We start from the raw sequence: 9,232 nt of genomic DNA, 5'->3' as shown, positions 1-9,232 counted from the left end.
CGCCTTCTGTGGCGCCTCCGCACTTCGCTTTCTATGGCGCCTCCGCACTGCGCCTTCTGTGGCGCCTCCGCACTGCGCCTTTTGTGGCGCCTCTACACTACGCCTTCTGTGGCGCCTCCGCACTGCGCCTTCTGTGGCACCTCTGTGGCGTCTCCGCACTGCGCCTTCTGTGGCGCCTCTGTGGCATCTCCGCACTGTGCCTTCTGTGGCGCCTCCGCACTGTGCCTTCTGTGGCGCCTCCGCACTTCCGCAGCTGCAGCGCTCGGGAGATCACCCTTCACAGATTCGCTTTCAACTTCACTTTCATAGATCAAACTTTCAAAACAATAACCTAATATTTCAGATCTTAAGATATTCAATTGCAAGGATGAGTTAGCCAAGTGATCTCCTTTGCTTTATATAGGCGTAGGCCTTTCAAAATACCACGGGCCAAAACCATAGGATCAAAAAACTATTGGACTAATACCATGAACCAACCATGAAAGTACGTGAGATCAACACTTTTGACGAAGTACTATGGTCCAAAACCATAGGTTCAAATACCAAGGACTAACTACCATGGACCAAAGGTAAGTTCTCCAACATATACGTGCTTTTCCTCATAGGTTCAAATACCAAGGACTAACTACCATGGACCAAAGGTAAGTTCTCCAACATATACGTGCTTTTCCTCATAGGTTCAAATACCAAGGACTAACTACCATGGACCAAAGGTAAGTTCTCCAACATATACGCGCTTTTCCTCATAGGTTCAAATACCAAGGACTAACTACCATGGACCAAAGGTAAGTTCTCCAACATATACGCGCTTTTCCTTGCATGAATGTGCGTGAACTTTTCTCTACATGAAATAAACTTTTCTCTGCATAAAAGTGCGTGAACTTTTCTCTACACTATAATTTATTATCTAAGATGAGTGGGTTTCCATCAAGTACAACATATGTATCATAATGCCAACAGCTAGGAGTAGAAACAATTCAATATTTATAGTTGTGAGTGGTAGACTTACTTGTTGCCATGTTTTTTCTTTCAACTTTTCTTTCCGCCTTGAATGCCTTCTCCAATGAATCAGGTTCCCAAAGATGAACCTCATGTTAGATGTTTTCCTTTAAAGTCCCCATGAAGACATCAATCCTACGCTCCTTTGGAATATCATTTATCTCGACATTCAATATTTGGAAGTCCTCAATGTGTTCCACTATTGAACCATTTTATTTGAGATTTATCAATTGGCTAAAGAAGGTATCTCTCTTTGTATCTTCATAATGTTCTTTGAATTCTTCTGCAAAAATTGTCCAAGTGATAATTGATTTACGAGAGCAAATCCATCGATACCACACAAACTGTTTTTTTTCTAAATATAAAGATGAAATGAGTACCTATTTTGTGTGCGACACATCATGTAGATAAAAGAATTGCTCCATTTGTAGTATCCATGTTACTAGATCCTTACCATCAAACTTCCTCATGTCAATATTAGGAATGTGGTGAGTCTTAAACCTAGCATTGGAGTCCCTAAAATCATAATTTATATTCATTATGTCCTCGTCCTAATTTTTATGGATTACCTTGCCACCACTATGAAGACTTTCGTGCAACAACTTTGTCAACCCCTTCAATTTGGCATTCATCCTGTCCATGTCTACTTTAAAAACTCCCATATCTACTTTTAAATCATCCTTCAAGCCTTCCATTTTTATTTTTATTTTTTATTCTAATCCATACACCTTAGCTTCTATTCATGTTTTTAAATTCTTTGCAAGAGAGAAATTTATTGCACTTTCTCTCATAATTTTCATATATCATGTTACGTTTCTTCCTGTTCTTCATGCATCATAGTAGAACTCTTTGGTTTCTTACTAGGTGTGTCCAGTTTTTTGTTTGGAGGCATTTTGGAATCAAGCAAAGATATATATGTTTCACTATGCTTTTTGAATAACTTCAAACTCATTTTTCAAACAAAAGTTATGCAAAAAAAAAAAAATACACACCTTTTTCTCCCATTTTAGGAGGTTGATATTGGAACTATTGTATCTCTATAATTTCATATATCCAAGGCATGAAAATTTATTGTGGTATCTCTTCGTGTCTTCTTTCCAACACCATAAGTCATACAAAGATTGGATTATTCAAGAAAACATTATGCCAAATCTCCCACGATGACCTCATTATAAACTAATTTAGTATATCGAAATTGTACAAAATTCCACGTGCCACTATTTCGACCTTCGACCATGAAAATGATATAAAAAAGCTACAGTCTGTGTTTTTTCAATCACTTTTTATGAAATTCAAACCTGGTTGTCAGAGAGAAAGCTATGATGATTTTCCTTAGGTTGCCTGTTTGCGATTAAATTCCAAAGCTTGCAAAAACCCTAACTTCTTCAGACCATATCTTAGCAAATATAGCAAATCAATATCTCAAATTTTTACCAAATTTCAACAAGATTTTGGCTCCATGTGGAAAAAGTTTTAGCTTCAGATGCCTCGTAGAAAAATAATTATACAGAAAATTCCAGATGACCTATTTGAGGCCACAAAACCCTAGAATCCAAAGCTTTGATACCAAATGTTACACAACCATATCAAAAATCATAATAAAATATAGTTTAATGACTTGAAAACTAGCCTCTTTGATGGGTAAACCTCCTTTACATCACATAAATGAACAATTCTTGGATGATACAAATGACAAGACCTCCTTTCGATATAAAGGAGTCTATTGGGTCACAATATAATAAGAGCCTACACAACAATAATAATGTAAGGGCACAACAATAATAATATGGGGGATACATTAACAATAATAATAATGGGGATAAATTAGTATTATAGGGACATAACAAGAAGGTTTAAGAATTTTAAAGGGTAGTTTGTTTAATGAGTTATCTCCCGTGAATAAGTTGACACTGCAATGTATAATTACATGTATTTATCAACAACGCTTAGAGCCAGGAAGATATGTGTATTGATATGGAACTAAGAAATAATGTTTTTTCAACCCCTTAAAAGAGTTTTTTTAATATAATTTCTCCTTGATAGTTGGACATTAAGTATAATAACTTTGTTATATCTATTTTACGATCTGTAATATTACTTTTACGTAGTCCAACATAATTTTTTGATAATAGATGTGTTTTCCCTATTTGAAAAAATGGTCTATTTCAAAGAATTATCTACAATGGGGGATTCTTCCTCTATGAATAAATTGAAGTAAAAGGAAATGATAACAATATTGTTGAATCCCTGAAATAGATTATAGGTTACAAAAAACACTTGTGGATACAAAAGAAAAAACAACCAAAATTGTAGAAGGAAAGGATGCTCTTCTCTTAAATTTATCTAGTTCAATGGAGAGAGTTAATGATGATTTTATGAAGGAGATAGAAATATTTAATTAATGTTTTTGGTAGGAAAACCTAGAGAGAGGATTATCAATGTTGAGAAAGAGTTGAAAAATAGACCAATAGTTTTTAGTATATTTCCATTGAACATTATAATTGATCATGAGGCTGAAATTTTGAAGAAATTGAAAGAGAGATATTATTAAAAATGTAAATGTTGAGTTTGAAACAATATTTTATGCTAAAAAATAAGGCTATGAATCCAAACTAAAAGAGGAATAAGATAAAAAAAATGAAGGGATATTGTACGATTTAATAAAAAAGTTTACAAATTGAAAAGAATATTGATAATGAAGTTAAAACGTTGGGAGACAAGAATTTAGAAAATATCACTTTAATTCTCAACTTTAAAGAAAATTAGAAGGGAGAAAAATTTCCTAGGAAACAAGGTCATAAGGGTAAACCTAAGGGCTCTCCAACTCAAGGTGTGTCCTTGATTGACTATGAGAATTTCTTAGATAGTTTAGAGAAGTCCTTGCAACAAAAAAAAAAAAAACAACAATGAATGCTAGAGTTGATGTTTTTGTCTCATCATTGTAATTAGAAGCATTAAAGAAGAAGGTATTTGAGAAAGAAGCCTAGATTGTAGGGCTCAAGCAAGAAAAAATGGGGGATTAGAAAATGCAACATTTGGGTTGCAATATGGAGATTGAAGACCTACAATTCTAAATTGTTTGCTTGTAATTGAAATTGGATAACCCTAAATTTCAAATGGTAGAAATTGTATGTTCTACATCAAAACTACTGAAGAGCACAACAATTAGAGAAGGAATCATAAAATTTGGTAATGAAAATTTTTCAATTTTAACATCAACTATATAATAAGAGGTAAGGATTGAAAACAAAGGAAAAATATCTCATGGAAAAGTGTAAGAATAAAGTGGATACATTGAATACTCCAATTGAAGAGACAAATAATTTATATGCCAGTTTGAAAAGCTACATATAGGAAGTTAAGGATTTGGAAAAAAAATACAACACATGCTTGCTGCATCTCCCAAAGATTCAGAGGAATCTAAGAAAAGAAAAAGAGATTGTACTCAATTTAAATCTTTACAAGATGAAAGATTATAGAAACCTAACAAGTAGCCTAGAATTATACATTATTATTTATATATAACTATGTAAATGGGGAGGATGATAGATGGAGATGAGAGATACTTAGAGTTTTTAAGTTTTGGATGATGCGAGTATTTCCGTAAAATTTATTCTTGGAAAGGGAGTTGTTGCTACATAACTCTTACCCCTAGATATTCTAGATAGTGATGCTACTCTACCTATAAGATTCCTCTGTGTCTTTTACAACACTCAATTCATATTCGTAGAATCAATGAGTGGGATAATTAACATAACTTCACACATCACTTACCAGTGTGGGTTTCAATTGAATCAACTATAGAATACCTTGCTCCATCTTTAGATATCCTACACTCATGGTCAATTCCATAAAAAAAAATGATGCTACACTACATATACGACTCCCCTAAATATTCTACAACATTCAATTCCTTATGGAAAGCATGAGTGGGATGATTAACATACCTCCACCCCTCACTTGTTGGTGTTGATTTCAATTGAATTAAAAATGGAAGACATTAATACATCTATATACACTCCTATCTCATGGCCAATTCGTGTACCCTACACACATCGCCACTCAAACAAGAAATATTTTTTCTTCAAATGAAGAATCGTTAGCACAATAATATCGATCTATCTATAACATGAGAACACATTTAGCTACTATCATCAAGTATAATATATGATATAATATTTGGTGGGGAATACAATTTAACATATATAATATCAAAATGAAAGTGTTCTACAAATATACCTTTGTGTAAGGTAATTCCTCGCAATTACTTTGTCTCCTTATCCTCATTGGATTAATTGGCTATGATTGAATTAATCACAATAGTCCATGGAAGTGTTTCTAGGAAATTCACCAACATAAGGATCTTAACTACATCTCCCCTAGAAGGGTCTCTTTATAGGGGTTTCTAATAGATATGGCAGGATGAATCTAGACACATAGGGCTAATCAAATTTACGCTTGATAGCATGTGAAATAGGTGGATATAAGTCATGGACAGACTTGATGACATGTGAACATAGAAATTATAAGTCATGCACAATTTTCATTCTCAATTTTGAGACTTTTGCAAAACTACAATGAGGTCTTTGTTAGATTCCATGCTTAATTAGGAGATTTTCACAACCTGATATGAACTTTATTCTCAATTAGTGATAAAATAATTACTTCCTTGTAAGACCTATGATAGAAAATACAAGTATAATACAGACAATGATGGATATCGATATCTAGTTGGTTAATCATTTAAATAAACCCTTACTTGAAGTGGATATTTTTGGTATACACTCCAGTGACATATCCCTACGAGATTCACTATAATGTCCATGGGGAGGATATTTTCTAAATATCATTCACATTTCAAAACCTTGGATGATGGGTTGAAGGTGGATAGAGTAGTCACATCTTCATTCCCTTCAGGGCTGGTACACCCACATTTGTCATGATTTTAGGGCACAAGTTCCATAGAATTCTTGTTGGTGGATTCACACACAAGTACCATCTCCAACTTTCAAATGCCACTCATTCCAACTATGGTTGGGAGTAAAGAAACTAGCCAATGCCTTAAATTTCACTCCAAAACTACCATTTTAAAGACTTTTACCACTATGTGTTGTGACAATTTTGAGTTCAAGGAAGGGATGTTAGGAGTAAGGTTTGTAGCTTCGAGGGAATTATTGGAGGAATGGAATGGTGGCGAGTGTACATAGTTTATGGTAGGTTGTAGGAAGAGGATGTAAATAGTGATAAAGTCAGGGGTGGATATATTTGGCTGGTGGTGTGGAAATATATTTGGGTGGAATAGATTAGGTTTCTAGTAGGTAAGAAACTCATTGGAAAGATTCTTGGTTGAAGAGTAGTGAAGGGCCATTTGAATGATTAACTCCTGTAATAGCTCAAAATGACACTTCACTAATTCTACTAGGGAATTAGCATAAGAAGAAGGTAGGAATTTAGCAAAAGCTTCATGAAAACTGTAGAAAAATCATATTTTCTAAATTTATGTTTGGTGATTATAAAAGAAATAAATAGTTTGAATTTTTAAATTTATTGAAGAAGGAATAATATTTTGGTTCAATTTGGTCCAAGATATACTATTCAACTAGTTTCGAACACATGGAAGAATGATGTACAACCATAATAATTATACGCTGATTTAAAAATATGTACAACCATGATAATGTAAATACATTATCACATAGAATTTTGAAGCTTGGTATGATGTCAAAATGTTTGAATACCAAAGAGGTTACCAACCAAGAATCTTCATCCACATAAGAATTGGAATTGTATGTCATGTCAACTTATCTTGACTCATTTTAGCAAAGATATTTAATCTACATTAACTCAAAAGTATGCAATGGACTTAATCTTTAACTTTTATCCTTTATCTTTTTGAAAGAATTTTTCGTCTTTGTGACACTAAAATGGTTGAATATGAAAAGAATTTGGTCTTACAATATACAACATATTCCCATATTAGATTTTAATTTCAAAATATTTGTCACAATAAAATTTTCCTAACCTTCTAATTAAAAAAAAATGTTGATATTAGAATGATTCTCTTAACGATTTTAGATCATAGAAATAAAACTCTAAAGAAATCCAAATAATTCTTTGATTTCTTAATATTAGAGACACAAAACTACTACTCCTCCCCATATATATGGATATATATTTCAATTATGACCCACACTGAAATAATTTTTTTATTATTAATATATTTTTAAAATACTGCTTGTGAACTTTATATTAGGTTTTAAAGGAATTGCACGTCATTCTTTTACAAGGAAGTAGAAATCACTTGAACGGTTTTTTTTCAATTACTTTATCTCTCTATATAAATAAAGTTGATATGAAATTATTTTAATGAATGTAGACTTTTTTTCTTTCTGTAAATTAAATTCTATGAATTCCAAAAAAACATATTACATCAGAAGACCTGGAACAACATAGTACACATAGTAGATTTTATAATATCTCGGTTTCATCTACTAGGATGATTCAAGTTTTTTATTTTTTCCCCTTGCTCCTGCAAACATCTATCCATCATACAATGTTTCTCATCCCAAATAGAATATAGAGCCATTTACTCATTTTTTTTAGAAAAATCCATAGCAATTGGTTCAGCCAAATTCGATATATCTTTATCATTATCAAAATGGTTAGACTCATGATTATGCATTTTCCCACAAGTTGCAGGCACAATTATAACTCATAATCTTTCATTATTCTTAGTTGGTTGCTTTTCCACTATAAAGGGTTCTAGAAAATGCCACTAGGGGTTGACCAAGATCCTAATAAGTTGAATTGTTGGTAGATGTATTCTATTACTGGGAGCTAGTTTTATGTCTTGGGGAATTCTTGATACCTGTTGATGCCTTCAACTTCATCCATGATCTCCCAGCTTGGAAACCTAGATGTTAGACATTTCTTTCAAAGAGGGGCATGCATTTTGAAGGTTCGTAGGTGGCTAAAAATGTATACACCTCAAAGTGTTTTTTTCATAGTCTATTAGTTGGTTATCCTCGTTACCCTCCCACTTGAAGGTGATTTTATCTTGTAATATTTCTTTAAGGTCCACTTCCACACATGTGGACTAAAGAGATGGAACTATTTATAAATATATCATTGTCTACTTTGATGAAACACCATATAGAGTCACCAGTAGCTTCTAGGGTCTCTGCTAGATATATTGAAGAAGCAGATTTGGGAGCTAATCCAAACAGGAACTAGAAGAGACTTGTTGGTGAGAGAGTTAAACTCTAGAAACCATGGTTATATACAGACTAACATGCCCCCAAAATGAAAGTCCCTGATCAAACACCTTCTTACGGTCTTTAATATTCTTCAGGAAATCCATAAAATATCCGCTCAAGAAAAAAAAGTAACTCGATATTCTGTTACCAGTTCTAGTAAACCCACTCCTATAGGGTCGATGCCAAGGGAAAAAATCCATTGAATTGACATATAATGACTCATCGATTGTATTCTTCGATCTTTAGCTTGTTAATAGTAATATTCATCTCAAGGATTGGGGTATTCGCAAAATGTTCCACCACAAAAGCTTGACCTAAGAGATCCTTTGATGTTTGAGAGCTGGGGCATGGCTGAATAATTTTGTGAAACACTTTGTGTGTTCTACCAAACCCTGAGAGAGTATCTCTTTCTAGCATTTCATCAAGCACTTTGTTGACATCCTTGGAATTCTCGCAATTACTATATCTCAGTATCTCCGCAAGCTGCACAGTCACATAGGTAATCCTTAAAACCTCAACCTTTTCATTAGCGTGGTTGAATCCTAATATCTCCCCACGCCCACCATCATACTGCTTGACATCATTATTTGTATCCACTGGTGGGAGTTGAGCTTGGGCTAGCATAATAAGGATGTTTCTTTTTTCCATGGGGCTCTTCATGATCTGGAGCCACTGTACAATGGCTGAAGGTCATTCGAGGCCAGGAAATGTCACTATATTGTAATGAAATGACATATTTGTCTTCCAAAATTGGTACTTTTCATTCACTAGTTGCTCCTATGTCTTGCTCTAACTACCTATTTTTTTAATGAATGTAGACATTGGATAACTTTTTTGTTCTTAATTTTCTTTCTTGTATAGAGTGTATGCTGAACATGAAAGGAATTACACATTTACCACATTCTTGGTTGATGCATCTTTCCTAAAACACAATATTATTTAAATGGAAGACCTTAAACTCATAATAGTGATATATA

Source organism: Pinus tabuliformis, chromosome 6, assembly GCF_031772625.1.
Source record: "Pinus tabuliformis cultivar Carrire ecotype Pingquan chromosome 6, CPIR1, whole genome shotgun sequence".
In the NCBI taxonomy this organism is placed as follows: Eukaryota; Viridiplantae; Streptophyta; class Pinopsida; order Pinales; family Pinaceae; genus Pinus; species Pinus tabuliformis.
Note: the sequence above shows the minus strand (reverse complement) of the source record.